At 43.1% G+C, this 20,859-nt stretch overlaps 1 long non-coding RNA gene across 2 annotated transcripts; it reads left to right on the forward strand.

The window, feature by feature from the left end:
* The first annotated feature begins 1,667 nt into the window (after positions 1-1,667).
* LOC119941590 lies at positions 1,668-16,386 on the forward strand. 2 transcript variants are annotated; one of them, XR_005455229.1, is made up of 3 exons: positions 1,668-1,904; positions 2,797-2,867; positions 15,951-16,386. It is a non-coding gene; the product is annotated as an uncharacterized LOC119941590 (long non-coding RNA). The 2 variants fall into 2 exon arrangements; XR_005455230.1 differs by having other exon boundaries at positions 1,668-1,813.
* The last annotated feature ends 4,473 nt before the right edge of the window (positions 16,387-20,859 follow it).

Raw genomic sequence — 20,859 nt, forward strand, 5'->3', positions numbered from 1 at the left:
CTGAGGAACCACCCCGCCCTTTGCATTTATCAGGCGCTTTACTCTAGTCAGATCAAATTTCTCCTCCCTTGCCCAGTGCATTAGGAGAGAAGGAATGGGGCAGTGAAAGTTGAGCCTGGAGATTTGAGCTCCAGATCAGAGATGGAGCGATGAAGATGGTCCAGGGTTGAAGAGAACAAAGTTTGGGGAAGGAGAAGGAAAAAATAGGGATGTTAGATAATATGTTCTAAGCCTTGGGATGGGTATTCAGGAAGGTAATAAGATTACAGTTACCCTGAGCATCCTGGTACCTCTGTTAGAGACAGAATCCTGGGCTGGACGAACAACCCACTGATGGCGTGGTGCATTCATCAATCTATCTCACTTATTGAGCGCTTACTGTGTGCTCTACTATTGTACTAAGCTTTGGTGAGGCTCTAGACTTTTCCAAGTTTCTCAGCAGAAAATATTATTCAGCTGGAATTAAACAATGCTCAAGTTGGTATTTTATTCATGAAATTATGAAACTCTCCCCCACTCTCAATTCCACATCCCCGTTCAGTTTGATTATAGAACAAACTTCCGAAAAACAGTAGCCACCCAGCTCCCGTTTGCTAGTAAGGTTAGGCCTTTTGTTTTTAAGACCCTTACAATCCGGAAGCAGAAACTTATTCCACATAGTGTCTGATGCCCTGGAGTGAAATATTTAGAAGCTGGGACTGGCATTGAGATGTTAAAACACAACTCTGTTCAAAAATGAAAGTAGTCAAATATTTACAAGCCTTCTGATTGGAATTTTAATAAAAGCTTCAACAGGTGTTCCCTGAGGTACTTCCGAATGTTCAGCCCAAAGGATGCCGGGTAGCTTCAGAGAAGAAGAAGAGGAAAGGAATCAATGTCCAGAAGGATGCAGGCTGTGAATAAAGATTCTTATTGAGTATCATACAGGGCTGAATATTTTGTGTTTACTCCTTCCCACTATTTCAGAGGCTTAACTGGTTGTTTGGAGATGAGAATAATATCTGTGAATAAACCAGCGAATTACTCAGACACTTAGACTTAAAGGGTGAAGAGAAGATCAAGGCCCTTCATTCAAGCAAAAGGTATTCATTCCATATTCACATAAACAACGGAGCTATTACTGAAGGTTTCTAGTGCCTGAGGCTATAAGATTTGTTGATGGCATTTACCTTGTTTTCTCTTTCAGGAGAGAACTAGGAAATGTTACAGAGGGAAGGACGAATAAAGTGCTGAAGATTCTTCCTTCCTCTTTTCCTGTTCCAGAGTCAGTGTCCCTGGAAGACAATTTCCAGTTCTTTATTTGGGTATCTTTTCAGGGCTAGATTATTGGACTAAGTTAACAGTGACAACCCTCACTTGCTGTTTGCTTATTCTGCATATCCTACTTAGGTCAGCCTAGTTCAGTAAGAGGGAGAGAGCAGATTGAGTACCAGAAAGCCAGAGGTCAGGCATTTCTCTTTGATGCTCAGAGGAATGAAAAGACAGTTCTGAGGTCCATGATCGCTGAACCATGGGAAGACTTTCTGATTCCCCACCTACTATGGAATTCATTATAGGGGTACAATTTTGAGAGTCAAAGTGAGGAAAAGCTAGCCTAGTTTCCATGGGAACAGGGAACCCTGCAGGGGTTCTCTGCCATTCCAGCCTGTGCCCATTCATGGAGTCACAGAGGGAGTTGACGGGCTGGAGTTGCCCTGCTAGTGCTATTTCCATTTTTACCACCTGAATAATGGAATTCTTTCGGTAATTTCCAGAGACCAGACCCTTCTGCTACTGTGCTGTTGCTATGGAAATTCTCCCAAACAGCAGGAAGGTGGGTCTGTTAGAATCAGTGCTCTGAGGGAGCTCAACTGAGGCAAAACTAAGCTGAGAAGAACATGCATCATTGTCCTGGGCAACTAAAGGTATGGCAACCAATTGTTTTTCCTGTGCCAGACATTCTAAAAGGTGACCTATAATGGTGATTTCTTGCATGCCACAATGCTTGATCTTCTGACTTTGCCCCTGAACCAAGAAGCGGTGTGGCCTAACGGAAAGAGCATGAGCCTGGGAATCAGAAGACTTGGGTTCTAAACCCAGCTCCGGCACAGGACTGCTGTGGGACCTTGGGCAAGTCACTTAACATTTCTGGGCCTTAGTTACCTTTTCTGTAAAATGGAATTCAATATCTGTTCTACCTCCCCAGTACTTAGAATATGCTTGTTCATTCATTCAATCATTCAATCGTATTTACTGAGTGCTTACTGTGTGCAGAGCACTGTACTAAGCGCTTGGGAAGTACAAGTTGGCAACATATAGAGATGGTCCCTACCCAACAACGGGCTCACAGTCTAGAAGAGGGAGACAGACAACAAAGCAAAACATGTGGACAGGTGTCAAGCCATCAGAATAAATAGAAGTAAAGCTAGATGCACATCATTAACAAAATAAATAAAATAGTAAATATGTACAAGTAAAATACAGTAATAAATCTGTACAAACATATATACAGGTGCTGTGAGGAGGGGAAGGAGGTAAGGCAGAGGGGATGGGGAGGAGGAGAGGAAAAATGGGGCTCAGTCTGGGAAGGCCTCCTGGAGGAGGTGAACGTTCAGTAAGGTTTTGAAGGGAGGAAGAGAGCTAGCTTGGCAGATGTGGGGTGGGAGGGCATTCCAGGCCAGGGGGAGGACGTGGGCCGGGGGTCGACGGCGGGACAGGCATATAGTAAACCCTTAACAAATAGCACTATTTTTATTATTAATAATAACGATGGTATTTTTGATATTGGTATTATTAATCTTGCATTCCAATCTTCAGGAGACATCACTGAGAGACCTGTTTTGCATTCCATTTCAACCTGGTGTTAATAACAACCACTTGTTTTTTAGGTAAGTAATAAGTAAGGAGTGTGTTTATGAATATACACAAGATGATCTGTGCATTTTTAGCCCCCGCCCCCACCACATTTATGTATATATCTGTAATTTTCGCAGCGTGGCTCAGTGGAAAGAGCACGGGCTTTGGAGTCAGAGGTCATGGGTTCAAATCCCGGCTCCACCAATTGTCAGCTGTGTGACTTTGGGCAAGTCACTTATCTGTGCCTCGGTTACCTCATCTGGAAAATGGGGATTAAGACTGTGAGCCCCCCGTGGGACAACCTAATCACCTTCTAACCTCCCCAGCGCTTAGAACAGTGCTTTGCACATAGTAAGTGCTTAATAAATGCCATCATTATTATTATTATTGATGTTTGTCTCCCCCGTTCTAGACTGTGAGCTCACTGTGGGCCAGGGAATGTCACTGCTTATTGTTGTATTATACTTTCCTAAGCGCTTAGCACAGTGCTCTGTACACAGTAAGAGCTTAATTAATACGATTGAATGAACGAATGAAATAGGCAGGCTATGTAACTACTGGGCATACATTTTCATAAGGCATGTCTATGAGGTTTTTTTTAAATGTATTGTATTGGCTGCCAGTGTCCCAGAAAGCTATACAATTTTCATCTCTTTGCTCAACAGCAACCCCATTCTTTTTCATAAGTGAAAAATCTAACTCTTGTCTCGTTTTTTCTTCCCCCTCAACACACTGCAAGAATTTCTGTTCCCCAGCGATCTCTCTCTCTGTCCCACTGTGGGGAAAAAAACATTTTGGTAATTGTCCTGTGAATTAGAGAAGCCAACTGCGATGGGATTCTTGAATTAGGTATTTTCTTGTGCTCCGAGGCAAGAATAACAGATTTAATGAGAACCAGTCTAACGGGGTGGAATGCAATTTCATTCCTGAGGAAACGCCACCTCTTTCTCCACGGTGGATGAAAGTGGAGAGTGGAAAATAAAGGAATTCCACGCGGCAAACTTTCTGCTTTCCAAAAACCAGCTTGGAGCAGCTCATATTTACTTCTATTATTTGATTTCCCACTTGTATGGCGATTTGGAGTAAAGGTGAACAGAAGCCTGTGATTAGAGGATTTGAGAGAGACACCCCAACGCTGGTAAAGAGACTCCCTCTGATAAATCTCTGCCCATTCTCTCTGGAAATCTCTCAGCACGTTGAGTAGTCTTAGGGAGAATTCACTCTGGAAATGATGGCCAATTGTCAGCTGTGTGACTTTGAGCAAGTCACTTCACTTCTCTGTGCCTCAGTTCCCTCTTCTGTAAAATGGGGATTAAGACTGTGAGCCCCACGTGGGACAACTTGATCACCATGTATCCTCCCCAGCGCTTAGAACAGTGCACATAGTAAGCGCTTAACAAATGCCATTATTATTATTATTATTATTATTTAGCTTCGAAGCTGCTCCTCTTTACTCGGGAGGCCCACCTTGTCAGCAAGGACTGTGAATGATCTGTTTAATCTCGTGTCAACTCTGCATTTAGCACAGTGCTTGTCACTCAGTGAGTGCTTAATAAGCATTTATACCATTTATTGGTATGATGCCATTCTGATCAAATCTTTTGATGATTTTTATGGAAAGTTGCAAGGATCAAAGACTGCCCTCTACTGCTGCTTAGGTGGAATTTCAAGAACATTCCCTTTAAAGGGGAATGGATGTAATAATAATGGCATTTGTGAAGCGCTTACTATATGCCAAGTACTGTTCTAAGCATCCAGAAGGAAGCCACAACACGGGTGACAAATGTTAGCGGACGGCCTGTGTATAAACCTATAGGACATATTTTGACCCACAGATTAAGCACGCTGAGCACAAACACCATTTTCGTAAGATTATGGCATACCATTTGTTGAATATTAGGTTTTGCTGCAGACTCAAATTTGCAACAAAGGAGAACAGTGCGTCTCTGCATCTGAGTTAAGAAACAAGCCAAAATTAATAATCCTGGGGCACATTCTTAAGCAGAAAGGAGGGAAAGTAATAAATGTTATATAAAGCATTTATCAGGCACAGCGTGGCTCAGTGGAAAGAGCCAGGGCTTTGGAGTCAGAGGTCATGGGTTCAAATCCCGGCTCCACCAATTGTTAGCTGTGTGACTTTGGGCAAGTCACTTCATTTCTCTGTGCCTCAGTTCCCTCATCTGTAAAATGGGGATTAAGACTGTGAGCCCCCCGTGGGACAACCTGATCACCTTGTAAGCTCCCCAGCTCTTAGAGCAGTGCTTTGCACATAGTAAGCTCTTAATAAAAATGCCATCATTATTATTAAACACGCTGAGAACAAACACCATTTTCGTAAGATTATGGCATACCATTTCTTGAATATTAGGTTTTGCTGCAGACTCAAATTTGCAATGAAGGAGAACAGTGTGTCTCTGCATCTGAGTTGAGAAACCACCCAAAATTAATCATCCTGGGGCACATTCTTAAGCAGAAAGGAGCAAAAGTAATAAATGTTATATAAAGCATGTATCAGGCACAGCGTGGCTCAGTGGAAAGAGCCCGGGCTTGGGAGTCAGAGGTCATGGGTTCTAATCCCAACTCCGCCAGTTGTCAGCTGAGTGATTTTGGACAAGTCATTTAACTTCTCAGTGCCTCAGTTCCCTCAACTATAAAATGAGGATTAAGACTGTGAGCCCCACGTGGAACAACTGATTACCTTATATCTCTCCCCACCCCACCGCCCCCCAGTTTAGAACAGTGCTTAGCACATAGTAAGTGCCATCATCATCATCAAACACTTACAGTCTTCTCCAGGTGTCTTCTGATGTTTCAGCAACTGGACAGAATGACCAGGAAGTTTGAAAAAACAAATGTTTCCCACCTGAAACGGGACAAATGGTCACCCGGGTTAAAGGCATTAGATGGTGAGCTCCTTGTACAATTCTCTACACCCACTAGATGCTCATGAACTATTGATCAATGGTATTTCAATGGAATTTATTGAGCGCTTACTGTGTGCAGATCACCATACTAAGCACTTTTATACCACCGGCTGATCGAGTGGTTGACTTTCCTTTCGCATAGATGGCACTGTGGGAAATTCATTCATTGAATCGTATTTATTGAGCGCTTACTGTGTGCAGAGCACTGGTCCAGCAGCCGTTTCCCCAAGAGGGCCAATTTCCTCTCTAGACTGTAAGTTTTTATGGTCAAGGAACATGCCTGCTAATTCTGTTATACTTTCCTCTCCTAAGTGCTTAGTACACGTGCTCTGCACATGGTAAGCACTCAATAAATATGACTGATTGATGAATAACACTAAGTGACCAAAGGCATATCATCAAAGCCCACTGCTGGGTAGGGATTGTCTCTATATGTTGCCAACTTGTACTTCCCAAGCGCTTAGTACAGTGCTCTGCACACAGTAAGCGCTCAATAAATACGATTGATGATGATCAAAGCAGAAGTGAATCCTCTAGGGATAATGGGTATTCGCCAAAGAGATTAATCAATCATTCAATGTATTCATTCATTCAATTGTATTTATTGAGTGCTTACTGAGTGCAAAGCACTGTACTAAGCACTTGAGAGAGGACAATATAACAATAAACGCACACATTCCCTGCCCACAGGGAGCTGTATGAACAACACTAACTGGGCCCGTAGGGTGCTGTGCACTGTACTAAGCAGTTGGGAAATCCAAAATAAAAGGGTGCATCTCCTGCCCACAGGGGGCTTCCACTCTGATGGGGGGAGGAGGGACAGCTGAGTCGCCTTTATCCCGAGGGGCAGAAAAGTCAGACGGTCTGGGAGAGGGAGAGAGGAGGGAAAAAGTCGGGGAGGGAGCTCTGAGCCCAATCCCCGCACAGAGGCCTAGAAGAAGGTCAGGCAGGGTTGGCCTGCTTGGAGCTGCAATGATTTTATTTGCCATCGTCCTCCTCAGTCTTCCTCTACTCAGCCATTTCCGGCTCCCACCCATCCAGAGGGCAGAGAGCATCAAGGCTGAAGTGAGCACCACCAGCTGAGCTCTTTAAAGCCAGTGGTGCGAAAGGGACTTTGGTTTTTCTTGAGTGTAACCTCCTCTAACAGTCCTCTAGACTGTAAGCTCATTATGGGCCGGGAACGTGTCTACCAACTCTGTTGTCATATTGCATTCGCCCAAGCACTCAGTCCAGTGCTCGGCACTCAGTAAGTGCTCAATAAACACGATCGATCGAGTGAATCCATCTGACTGTAAGCTCCTTGAGGTCAGGGATTGTGTCTTCTAACTTTATCGTACTCTCTCGCAAGTGTTCAGTACAGTGCTCTGCACACAGGATACATTCAGTAAATTTTTTTACATTGGTTAATTGATTGATAATTATGAGAGTTATTAAGTGCTTACGATGGACCAAACCAAACTGGGGGAGATAAAGGATAATCAGGTAGGGCTCTGTCCCTGCACGCAACAGAGCTCACTACCAAAGAAGTAGGGAGGGGCTACATGTTAGGCTAGAAAATGCTACTTGAAGGTCGACCCATTTATCTCTACCTAAATTAAGATACTGGTCTCACTGTTTCCATAAACCAATAGATTTTTCTTAAAGACAATGATACTGCGGAGTGAACTTTACTCTTTGTTCCTGATAAACACCTATTAGGCTTATTTTGAATCTTGGTTTTGTCTTAGGTCTAACAGATGCTCCCCATGTGAGTTTAACAGACCATCCCCCACAAAGTTATTTTCTTTCTGCTGAATCAGAAGCACCTTTTTTTTTTTACAATTCACACTCACCAGCTTCCTCTTACATTTCTCTCAAATGCAGTCTTAGGCTGCTCGAATTGGTTTGTCAGCTGGTATTTCTTTCTCCTTCGGTGACTTTTCAGGCAGTCATTCAAATGAAATCAGTCCACCTCAACCTGGATTATATATAAGAACCACCCCAGAGCCTAAGCAGTATGGAGTAATATGAAAATGATAAGATTTCCCCTGAGAGCTTTGCAAGTTTGGTTTGTCATTTTTATAGAAGCCAAGGCAAAAAGGTGAAAATGATTTCCTGGATTTCTGACAAGTACTGCTTTTCTGTTGTAGGTAGATTGATTCATCATGTCTAGGAGACAATTTTTTTTAAAATATAACAACTTTAGTATTTGTTAAGCGCTTACTATGTGCCAGGCACTGTATTAAGCCCTGGGGTGGATACAACCAAAACGGGTTGGACAAAGTCCCTGTCCCACATAGGGCTCACAGTCTTATTCCCCACTTTACAGATGCAGTAACTGACACAGAGAAGTGAAGTGACTTGCCTAAGGTCACACAGCAGACAAGTGCCAGAGCTGGGATTATTTATTACTCTATTTATTTTACTTGTACATAGTTACTATCTTATTTATTTTATTTTGTTAATACTGTCGCCCCCTTCTAGACTGTGAGCCCGCTGTTGGGTAGGGACCGTCTCTATATGTTGCCAGCTTGTACTTCCCAAGCGCCTAGCACAGTGCTCTGCACACAGTAAGCGCTCAATAAATACGATTGAATGAATGAATGAAATGAATGAATAATAGCAGCGTTGACTTGTAGTTTGAAGATGCCCTGCTCTCAGTAGTGGTATTAGTATTTAGTAGTAGTATTTTAAATCCTTATCACGTGCACTAAGTTCTGGAAATGAATATACAGTTGCACATCCAAGAGTCTGAGTGGGTCTGAGAAAGAATTTCTTTCCACACATGGACACTTTGCCCAGGAAAGTGCACTTGTGAATATTTTCTTTTTCCATGCCTTTCAGACAGCAGTGGCTAAAAAGAGAAAGGCTTACCCTACAACCAGCAGGACAAACCCTTGAGTTGTTTCTTTGTCATAGTAGTGATGGCTTGCATCAAACAATCCTCACTCTCCCTCAGCGCCTCCAGTTGCTGTAGCATCCTTGGTGAGAAGGTTGGCAGGGAGAACAGCTGAAGCCTGTGGGGACAGAATAGAATATTTCTGATTCAGCAGCTCCAGAAACCACTGAGATCTCTCCCTTTTTGGTGAACTGCCTCTGCATCTAATTGTCAGAGCAGGGTAGAGCGAAACGTTTTACTATGAGAAATAGAATATCAATCAATCAGTCAACGGTGCTTACTGAGCAGTTGCCGTGTCCAGAACAGTGTACTGGGAAAGTATAATGCAATAGAGTTGGTGGAAACCACAAGGAGTTTACCATCTACAGATTAAAGAACAAAAACAAAATTCACACCCACTAAAACCCAAGAATCAAAACTTACCTGAAAATCAGCTCAGTTGTAAACCTGTAATAAGGAAGTTCAGAAGAAACTGGAAGGGTGAAATGCAGGATTAAAAACTACAAGGAAGGAAGAGAGGTGGAAAATCTGAACTTTGTCCAAGGATCAGGATTCACGAAGTGCATTTTGCCAAGGGAAATACACGAGACACGGACTTGGGAATAAAATGGTGAAAACAGTCAGCAAACCCTCTTCGCTAAAAACAGTTTTATTTTTGTAGTCATTATCACCTGAGACATATGGATGAAAAATCTGTTTTATTTTACCTCTGTCGGTCTCCGGTAATTCCCAAGCACAATACTGGTCTGCTTCCAATGTGTTGAACTGGGAATTTCTTCCAGCTAAGTAGATTTTAGTAATAATAATGATGGCAGTTACAAAGCTCTTCTTATATGCCAAGCACTATGCTAAACCCTGGAGTAGATACAGTCAGATCAGGCACGGTCCCTGTCCCATATGGGACTCACAGACTAAAGCAGAGGGGGAACTACATGCCAGGTGCTGAATTAAGTGCTAAGTTAGATACAAGTTAAAATAAAAGTAGATTCAAGTTATTTTGATGTGTTTTGGAAAGATCCCAGACTCCCTCCACCTTGGACCTGTGAGACCCATTGCTTTGCACATAGTGAGCACTCAATAAATACCATTAACTGACTGACAGAGACTGTCTGATCACACTGTATTGCATCTATTCCAGAGCTTGACACAAGGTAAGCATTTATCAAATGCAATAATTCTTATTTTGATGGCATTTGTTAAATGCTTATTATGTGTCAAGCACTGTTCTTAACCCCCATTTAATCCCCATTCCTTATCCCACATAAGGCTCACAGTCTAAGCAGGAGTCACCTGTAAAATGAGATGAGGAAACTGAGTCACAGAGGTGTTAAGTGACTTTGACCACTTGAGTGATCAAGCAGTCTCCAGGATCACCCTGATCTCATCCTGCTCCCACTGCTCTAAAGAATTAAACCTCTCCACATCGTTGTGAAGTTGAGCGCTTAGTACAGTGCTCTGCACACAGTAAGCACTCAATAAATACAACTGATTGATTGAGAAAGTCACTTAACTTCGCTGTGCCTCAATTCTCTCTCCTGTAAAATGGGGATTAAGACTATGTGGAACATAGACTGTGTATAACCTGATTAGCCTGTCTCTACCCCAATGTTTAATACAGTGCCTGACTCAAAGTAAGTGCTTAACAAGTATGATTTTAAAAATATCAGAGAGGTTATATGCTTGGGTCACAGATATGGCCATTCTTGGATGCTCAGCCAGGGTGGAGGGAGTGAAGCAAAGTCCCAGAAGGATTTGGAGGATCCTCATCTCATATGGGGCTCACAGTCACAGTTTACTAAGAATGAGGCTGCAGTTAGCATTTTGACAGCCATTAATGTTGGGTAGGGACCATGATAGATAACATCATAATAATACCTTTAACACCAACAATCTCATTTTATAAACACAAATTCCCTGTGAGGGAGGTATGATCATCCCCATTTTCTGTGCTTCAGTTTCCTCACCTGTAATATGGGCAAGACAAAATTTAAATCACAAAGCAGGCCAGTGACAGAACTGGCACTAGAACCCAGTATTCCTAACTCCCAAGTCCACGCTCTTTCCACTAAGCCATGCCATCTCCATATGCTTAGCACACTATGGTACTCTTAGAAATGATACAACAACAGCTGGTTAGCCCAAAGCCCTGGGCAGGCTGGTTAGAGGAATTAGAAATGGGAATTCTGGGAGGAAATATAATGGGAAACAACAAAGCCTTGGGCAGAGGGAATTTCCATTTAGGAAGTAGGAAACAAGCAAACAGGAGTCCTACCACAAACTCTATGCTGGGGACTTGTTCACAAAGCAGGCGGGTTTACAGCTAAAAAGCAAGGCCCTCTGTTTCTCCAGCATCCTTCACTTCAGGGTTGGTAGGGTGGCCAAGGATGGCTTTCATGGCAATGCATTAGGTTGGGGGCATGGTGTAATATGATAATATCATATCTGCCATTTTGGGATGTGCCTCTGTGCATTCCTCCGGGGGTTGGAAGGGTCAGGGATCCTCCTACTTGCTCCCAGAGTCCTTGCTCTGGGTCCCTCTGAACACAGGTGCCGCTTCTGAGCTGTGGAACTTGACAGCAGAAGGAAATAGGAACTCCAAATTCGAATCTGTCCAGTGCCCTACCCGTATCAGACCGTGGACTGACCAACTGAAGGCAGGACTGTCCAGTATAAAGCCAGGTGACAGGCCACGGTGAGGCCTGATCAGCTCTCAGACAGACGCACTTCCTTCGGTAAGCCCTCAGATGGTTTTCAAACTATCACTATTTCACAGTCTTCCCAGAAAGCCATAATTAAGATAGCTTGCTTGACTGCTCCCACAGAATGTGATTCTCCTTTGTCTGTTCAGGGCAGCAGAAGCAATTCAGACTCTCCTACAATTAGGGAAGTGCCACTTGTTACTGATGGCACCTTTGTGCATTTGCCATGGTGGGGACACACCAAAAGTTCAATCTCCAGCCATCTGCCATTACAGCTGGCATTCAGGGACAGAGATGATCCTTTATTTAATGCTCAATTAAACACCTATACCACATAAAGCTCTGCAGGAAGCTACATAAGGCAGGTTCTCGACCTCCTGAGGAGTTTGATCAGATTGCTCATGAGAATGGTCAAAGGAACAAAGAAACATCTCCACCAGTTGCCCCAGTGCTCCCAGTCACCCTGGGGTTTTAGGCCCAGAACCCACCTGAGTAATCTGCATTTTTCCAGCTGGCTATTAGCTGTCCTCCTCACCCATCCAGGCATCCCACCTTTCTCTCTTGTGGAAAGAACAAGGGTTTGGGGTCTCGTGGTCTGGGTTCTACTTTTGCTTCCACCACCTGCCTGCTGTATGACTGTGGGCAGGTCACTGTACTTCTCTGTGTGTCAGTTTCCTCATCTGTACAAAAGGGGATTTTGAGCCGCATATGGAACAGGGACTGTGTCTAATCTACACATACTGTATCTAGTGTATCCAGTGCTTGGCACAGAGTAAGCGCTTAAATTATTATTATTGCTTTTGAGTTGGAATAAACCCCTCAAATATTGAACCTGACTTAGTTGATCTGAATTGAAATCACGGGTCCTTGATGTCTACAAATTATATATTAAGCCTGAAGCCAATTAGAGTGAGGTGATGAAGAGGTTCTTATTTGCCAGTCTGATTAACTGGTGGTAGGTAGGGGGTAGTTATTTTGTTGTTGTTTGGGGGACAATTGAAAAATCAGAGGGGATTAATTTTTGACCCAATTATTGTGCATGATGAATTGTTTCAATTTAATCTGCCATAAATTCATGAAAAACCAGAGCCACTTTTACAGTCAGATTCCCTCACAAGCACAGTTAAGAAGCAGTTATGTAATTTTGACTTCTCATATTTTCATTCCTTGGGAGGCTGTTGCTATGGAAATCTTTCCCATACTACCCGCAGATGTGACTCACAGAGCCTCAGACCCTTTATCTCTGCAATCCTGCAGTGTGTAATGAGAACTTAGTACATTTACCGTAAGAAGAGGAGTCAAAATCTACTTTCTGAAAGAGATATTCACTATTGTTCCGCAGATGAGGTGATAAACATTAATTTTTTTTTCCTTGATCAGGGTAAATTTCAATTTACCAAAAGGTAGATAGATTGTACCTAGTGAGCATCTAATTTGTGCAAACTCCTGTAATGGGTCCTTGAAGGGGTTGTGCAAAGGAACTAGCTTCTGTCCTTTTAGGAGTCCCGCACAAACCCCAAAGTGCTTTTTTTGGATGTTATGGATTAATAACTGTGGTACTTTTTATGCGCTTATTATGTGCCAAGCATGGTAATGATAATAATAATAATGGCATTTATTAAGCACCTACTATGTGCAAAGCACTGTTCTCAGCGCTGGGGAGGTTACAAGGCGATCAGGTTGTCCCATGGGGGGCTCACAGTCTTAATCCCCATTTTACAGATGAGGGAACTGAGGCACAGAGAAGTGAACTGACTTGCCCAAAGTCATACAGCTGACAAGTGGTGGAACCGGGATTTGAACCCATGACCTCTGACTTCAAAGCCCGTGCTCTTTCCACTGAGCCACGCTGCTTCTCGGTAAGACCTGGGGTACAAGATTATCAAGTTAGACACAGTCTCTGTCCCTAAATGGGGTTCACAATCTAAGTAGGAGGGAGAATATGTGTTTAATCCCCATTTAACAGATGAGGAAGCTGAGACATAATGAAGTTAAGTGACTTCCCCAAAGTCATGCAGCAGAAAAGTCACGCAGAAGGGATTAGAACCCAGGTCCTCTGACTCTCAAGTCCGTGCTTTTTCCAAATAGGTCATGCTGTGGCTCTCTCTCCCTCCATTTTATCATGAGACTTCAGTTGACTGAGATATTGGCTTCTGGATTCATTGTTAATCACTTCGTGGCTTCATGGGAGAAACTTGATTTTTTATAACGATGCACTCCTCTCTGGCATTAAATATGATACTGTGATGATTACAGTATTATCAAGATGCTACTGCTGTTTTCCTTCAGAGTAAGAGCTTGGGAAAAAAACAACTTCAGGAAATCAGCAAATGGGGCTCAATAGCAATAATAATAGTAATAATAATATATAACACTGTGAATTTGTAGCCCTCTTGCTTTTCCAAAGCTCTTTCATATCAATTATCTGATTTTTATCACCACAACATTATTAGGAAATATGAAGTGGTAGGGATTGATATCCCCAGTTTACAGGTGAGGAATTTGAGGCCCAGAGAGTTTAAGAGTACTGACTCTCCTGACTCTGAACTTCTCCCACTAGACTACACTCTGAACAGCCGGAGGAAAAACAAAGTCTCTCCCCAGGTTTTCTGGGGAAAAATAAGGAGTTTGAGGTAAACAGACCTCAAAGCAGCAGAAACTCTTCATTTTTTTATGGTATTTGTTAAATGCTTACTATGTGCCTGTACTGTACTGAGCACTGGGGTGGATACAGGCTAATCAGGTTTACCTCAGGTGAGTAAACTCACAATGGTGAGTAAATTCAAAATTGAGTTCATATTACCTCAGATGAGTAAACTCAGAATGATAGGGCCATTATGCACAGCTGGAATACCTTGCTATTCAGAAGGAATTTTCAAGAAAAAGCAGCCCAAACTTCCAGCTTGTGGAAATGCGTTTACTGTTCAGGGCAACAATCTCCAAGAATCCCACCTTGCCGGTAGTGGCCACAAAACTAGAACATTTTTCTGCCCAATTTCAATTGTTTTACTGTTAGTCCCAAGACATGCCAAATTGCACACCAAATGGTGACGATCTTTAAATCTTTTGAGTTCATTAGCTGCAGATATAACAGAGCTTTTATTCTCACTAAAAATTATCGTATTTCTGCAGCATAGAAATAAGCATCGTGGTTTAGTGGAAAGAACATGAGCCTAAGAGTCGGAGGACCTGGGTTCTAATCATCATCATCAATCGTATTTATTGAGCGCTTACTGTGTGCAGAGCACTGTACTAAGCGCTTGGGAGGTACAAATTTGCAACATATAGAGACAGTCCCTGCCCAACAGTGGGCTCACAGTCTAAAAGGGGCTCACAGTCTAAAAGGGGGCTCACAAGGGTTCTAATCCCAGCTCTGCCACTTGTCTGCAGTGTGGCCTTGGACAAGTCATTTAATTTCTCTGTCCCTGAGTTTCCTCATCTGTAAAATATTCAGTGCTGGTTCTAGCTCATGTTTAGAATGTGAACCCTGGTTGGGGCAGGGACTGCGTCTGGCCTGAATACCTAGGATCTACCCCAGCACTTAGTACAGTGTTTAATGCATAGTACGTACTTAACAAATGCTACAATTAACAATTAAGTGACACGGTCTTAGAATTGTGTGGAGGTGACTCGTGCGGAGGAGGAGGATTGGCTAGATAACTTTTTAAAGTTCCTTCCAGTCTTTAGGAGACTGTGATTTTAAGATATGAAGCCTCTGATGGATTGATTATACAATATGATTTTATGCACTACAGATGGTCTTATCCCACAGTTTCAGATTCTAGGCTTGGCGATGATTCACAGATATTTTCTTCCCAGTGTATTTTCTTCCCAGTGTTGCAACTGTTCTCTAGAAAAAGCTTAAGTTAAATTGAATCTTCAGTTCTGTCCTGTATCAGGTAGGGTAAAAGTTTGCCCCTTGGATGTCAGAAAAAGCCATACAAAATTAAATTGCACAATCTTCTTTGTTCACAGAGAAGAAACATTGACATACTGAAAGAGCAAGGACCTGAGAGTAGAAGGATCTGAGTTCTAATCCCGCTCTGCCAATTGCCTTCCGTGTGACCTTGGGCAAGTCATTTAATTTCTCTGTACCTCAGTTTCCTCAACTGTAAAATGGGGATTAAATACCTCCTATTTAGACTGTGAGTCCATGAGAGACAGGAACTGTGTCTGACAAGTAATTTGTACTTACCCCAGTGCTTAAAACAGTGTTTGACACATAGTAAGCGCTTAACAAATACCATTAAAAAAACCCAAACCCGAACCCAGGGAGAGACAGTGAAGATTTTCTGGAGGCCTTTCTTAGATATCTGGGGAACTTTACCAAAATTCAGATAGAAAAGTGACATTTTCCGGGGTTCTGAAACCCATTCAGTTGGAAATTCTTCCCAATTCTACTGCACATGGAATCCAAAATGTTCTTGGGCAGGATGAATCCCAGTTAAATCACCAAGAAGACCTTTGGGATAGCAGGATGGCCATTAGTGGCCCTCATGGACATCAGACACTCAGACACACGTGATGCCACTTGTGATGTGATATCAATACCATCATATGTATGATATTGTGGCCATCTGTCTGTGACTGCTAAAAGCTGCAGTGTTTCTTCAGGGAGACTCCTGATCCCTCCATTTGCTCCAGAGCCAAATCACTATGAAAAAGAGGACTGCTTCCCAGCCTTGGGACTTGGTGGCAGGAACCGGGAGCAGACAGAAGCTGGGAGCTGAAAATTAAAATGGGACCTAGGAAGAAGTCTACAGACATATCATTCTTGGACAGGGGCCAGATCAGCAGAAAACCAGGCTGCTGTATATAAAAACAGCCTCCTAAGGGAAGCCCAATTAATTTTTCCATGGTTCATCCCCCAGATGTAAGTTCATTTTCATCCTCCCTGATGACACTATGGAAAATGACCTTCTTACTGTTTTGGATTTTGGATTTTTTTAGATTCACCTGTTGCTCTTGCCAGTGAAGATCATAAAGGCACTAAGTATTACATGAATGTCATCTGCCTATGTCTTGGAAATTATTTTTCTTAAATCACTGAATCCAGATCAAAGTTCTCATCTGAAATCTTGTCAGCCTCCTTTTTTTTTCCATTTCACTAAAAGGTCTGGTTCACGGTGCCTGTCGGGCTGTAGGCTCTGTTGCCATTTCTGAGATATGGGGGTGGGGTGTTGGGAAAGCCGGTTTTGCTGCCTTTCCAAATCCTATAACTAGGGTCTGGGCTCTGAGGTGAAAGCTTAGGGGAGCTGAGCTGCAGAAAACCAGGCTTCCTTGTTAACAGGCCAACTGCACCCTTCTGTATGCTGGCAGTCCTTCAGTGCAGGCAGAGAGGGTGTCCAGTGCTTTCTTCTTCCCACTTTGGAAAATGGCGCACTGCCAGATGAGTAGCCAGCCTGTTGGGGGGCCTGATTGTAGTTTATTTATGTGCTAAGCTCTGCATTAAGCATTGTACTAGCACTGGGGAAGATAGCAAGATCAGACATGGCCCCTGCTCCACATGGAGCTAACAGTCTAGGAGGGAGGGAGATCAGGTCGCACAGCAGACAGGTGACAGAGTCAGGATTAGAACCCAGGTCCTTCTGATTCCCAGGCCTGTGCTCTAGCCACTAAACCATGCTGCTTCTCATTACAGATCAAGAAGCCTGTCCAGTGCTCAACGCAAAGAATGGAACTTATTTTACTGGTTAGGTTTTTGAAGGGAGAAAGCTTTCTGGTCACTCCACTTCAAAATCTGGAGGGGCTGCCATCACACATCTAACATCTCAGGCTCCTCCATGTTGGACTGCACTCACCGCATGTCTTTGGAACAGCTGCATCCTGCAGTGTTGCTGTGTGTTGCCAATCAATCTCCCTACTTTGGTGGACAGATGCCAAGGTGGAAATTAGCCACCACAGTGCACCCTTGTTTCTAACAAAAGCCTCCCGTGGATAAAAATGCACTTCATTTGCCTTGAGCCCTATTCTCCTCTGACCCTCAGGATTCAGAAGCTGAGGGGGTGGTGATGGGCATGGTCGGGGGGTGAGGGAAGGAAACTCACAGTATGATCAAAACACCTTCCACAGAAAGAGTACTTTAAGCCAGATACCTCTTTGGATTCATTTTAAAGTGGGTCTCCCTTTAAAGGGGCATCCTGTCATTTCAAAGCTATTGTGTCCAGAGCTCTGTACTAAGTGCTTGGGAAAATACAACATTTCCTTCAAGGAGCTTACAGTCTAGCCTGGGAGACAGACACTAACCTAAATTACGGATTGGAGACTTGAGAGGTTATTGGAACTCAGTAACATCCAGGTCAAATTTAATTAATATTACTATATTGGGTCAAAGGTGGCTTCAAGCAAAATACTTTGCATTGTCTAGTCTGGAAAGACATCCCCCTCTAACACTGCTAAGGAAATTGGATTGGGCGATGGGTGCTGATACAGGGAAAGGAGATGAGGATATTCTTTGCTTTCCAATGAAAAACCAACCAAAGAAACCCAACAGAGATGGAGTCTTTAAAAAATGTGACAAGCCGCTTTATGTTTTTAAAGGAGCTATTAACTGCAGTGCCTCGTTAAACGTCTTACGCAAGAGGCAATAATTGAATGTAGGAACACACTGCACTGCCATTCCACAATGGAATTCCTATTTCTAGAGTCGACTGTAATTATGAATCATCCCTCGATATATAAGGATTATTGAAGAACCCGTGCCTTGGGTACAGCCCCCTGGATACTGTTGAAGGTATTTTTATCTGCCCTTCAGATGATGAAAGGAGACATACACATGATTTACCGGTGTTTAAAAAGTTGGCCCAAATTCCTTTACATTGAACATCTCTAACACTTGGGGACTATTTGATTGAGATTCTCCCAGGTAATCTTCCCAGGGCAACTTGAAACAACTGAGAGTGGCTTCAGTGCCAGCGGAGGCTGAGCTGAATGTGGTCCAGGCTCACAATTTTTTTTTTTTATTTTAAATTGTATTTGTTAAGAGTTTATTATGTATCAAACACTATTCTAAGTGCTAGGGTAGATATAAGTGAATTAGTTGGGACACAGTCCCTGTCCCTTATGGAGCTCACAGTCTAAGTAGGAGGGAAAACTGAGGCATGGAGAAGTGAAGTGACTTGTCCAAGGTCACATCGCAAGCATTTGGCAGAGCTGGGATTAAAACCCAGGTCCTTTGACTCCCAAGTCTGTGCTCTTTCCACTAGGACACACTGCTTCGTTTCCCAGGATTCAGTCATGAACACTGAATTGTACTTCCCAAGCACTTAGTACAGTGCTCTGCACACAGTAAGCACTCAATAAATACAAGTGAATGAATGAATGAATGAATGTCTGCAACGATTCAGAGCAGACCCATGGGAAGAGCGTTCTCTGTTCATTTTTCTTTACCTCTTGGGTCACCCCAGAATGGGAACTCTGCCCAGAATTGGCTTCAGACATTTGGTAACCCCAGGAGGGGTGTCCTGACTTTGTGTGTGATACACCAGGGCACAGTAGCACAACCTAATGAAGCCCATCTGAGTCTACCCAAATTTAAGTCAAGACGATAGCGATTGCCATAAAAACAAATGACAAATGCAATCTACCAATAATTTCAATCTTATAATCAGTGGATCTCAAAATTACTGGGCTGCAGGTGTTCCAAATAAAAAGAAAATCCCCACAGAATTGTAAGCCCACCCACCCCCACATACTGACACACCACACTACCCCTTCTGACATTGCTCCCGGAGGCAACTGTCTCAAGAGTAGCCACTTATAATAATAATAATGTTGGTATTCCCTTCTAGACAGTGAGCCCACTGTTGGGTAGGGACTGTCTCTACATGTTGCCAACTTGTACTTCCCAAGCGCTTAGTACAGTGCTATGCACACAGTAAGCACTCAATAAATACGATTGATTGATTGATTGGTATTTGTTAAGTGCTACTATGTGTCAAGCACTGTTCTAAGTGCTGGGGGGATACAAGGTAATCAAGGTTGTCCCACGTGGGGCTCACAATCTTACTCCCCATTTTACAGATGAGGGAACTGAGGCACAGGGAAGTTAAGTGACTTGCCCAAAGTCACACAGCTGAGAAGTGGCAGAGATGGGATTAGAACCCATGATCTCTAACTCCCAACCCTGGGATCTTTCCACTGAGCCACGCTGCTTCCCCCACTTATGATAGTCATCTTCTCAGCTTGGTGTTTCACTCTTCATATTTTTGCAGATTTTCCATAGTTTGTCAGCATTGCTACCTATGAGAAAATTCAATAATAATTGACAATGATGCATCTATTTCGTCACAAAATACTTGAAGAGCTTCTCAGGCCCTATATCATGAGTCTAAAGTGATTGAGCCATAGCAGTTGCTAAGTGCTCAATAAATACAATTGATGATGATGATGACTCTTTTTTGATGGTAATTGTTAAGTGCTTACTATATGTCAGGCACTGGAGTTAGATACAAGGTAATCAGGTTGGACAACATCCAAGTCCCATGTGGAGGTTATGGTGTTAATCCCCATTTTACAGGTGAGGTAACTAAGGCACAGAGAAGTGAAGTGACTTGCCCAAGGCCACACAGAAGACAAGTGGCGGAGCCAGGATTAGAACCCAGGTCCTTCTGACTTCCAAGCCTGTACTCTATCCACTAGGATCAGCTTTCGTCACCTCTATTACCTTCCCAGATTCCTGAAGGAAGAAAGGGCCATGGGGATTATTTCAATATTTAAACCAAGCAGATGCACAGAGAGAAGGGTGTTTTTAAATGTATAGCCTGATGCTTTGTCCCTCTTTAGCTGGGAAAGTTCTGGATTTGGGTAGCCTGTCCTGGGCAATTATAGAAAAATAGACAGATATTCTAGGATTGGAACTGCCCTTAGCTAATCCAATCAGGTGACTCCACCCCAATCTTTAAATGCTCCATTTTCCTTGATTGGGTTACAGCTCAGAGAAGCAGCATAGCCTAGTAGGAAAAGCACCAGTCTGGCATCAGAAGGACTTGGGTTCCAATCTCGTCTCTGCCACTTGTCTGTTATGTGACCTTGGCCGAGTGGCATCACTTCTCTGTGCCTCCATTACTTCAACTGTAAAATGGGGATTGAGAATGCGAGCCTCATTTGGGGCATGGACTGTGTCCAACCTGATTAGCTTGCATCTACCCCAGTGCTTAGTACAGTGCCTGGCATATAGTAAGGGCTTAATAAATGCCATTAAATAGTAGAGAGAACCTGTGGGGACTAATTTTGGGGGGGGCTGGTGACTTCCTCAGATCCACTTGCATTCTCTCATTCCTGTGTAACTAGTGCTTATAGTGCAACAAGCAAATAGGCAGGCAGAGATGCTGTTGGTGATTCACCGGAGTATGTTAATCCGACAAAAGAAATGGATATAGTTTCAGACCGATATTTCTTTTGGAGGTTGGAAATGTTTCAGTGGAGACAAGTAAATGATGTTTAATGAACAAGGTCCCGTTTGCTTTAAATTCACCAAGCGTGTTGCTCATTTGTATTTTATTTCAACTAATCTAGGATAATT

This window comes from Tachyglossus aculeatus, chromosome 20 (assembly GCF_015852505.1).
Source record: "Tachyglossus aculeatus isolate mTacAcu1 chromosome 20, mTacAcu1.pri, whole genome shotgun sequence".
NCBI lineage: Eukaryota > Metazoa > Chordata > Mammalia > Monotremata > Tachyglossidae > Tachyglossus > Tachyglossus aculeatus.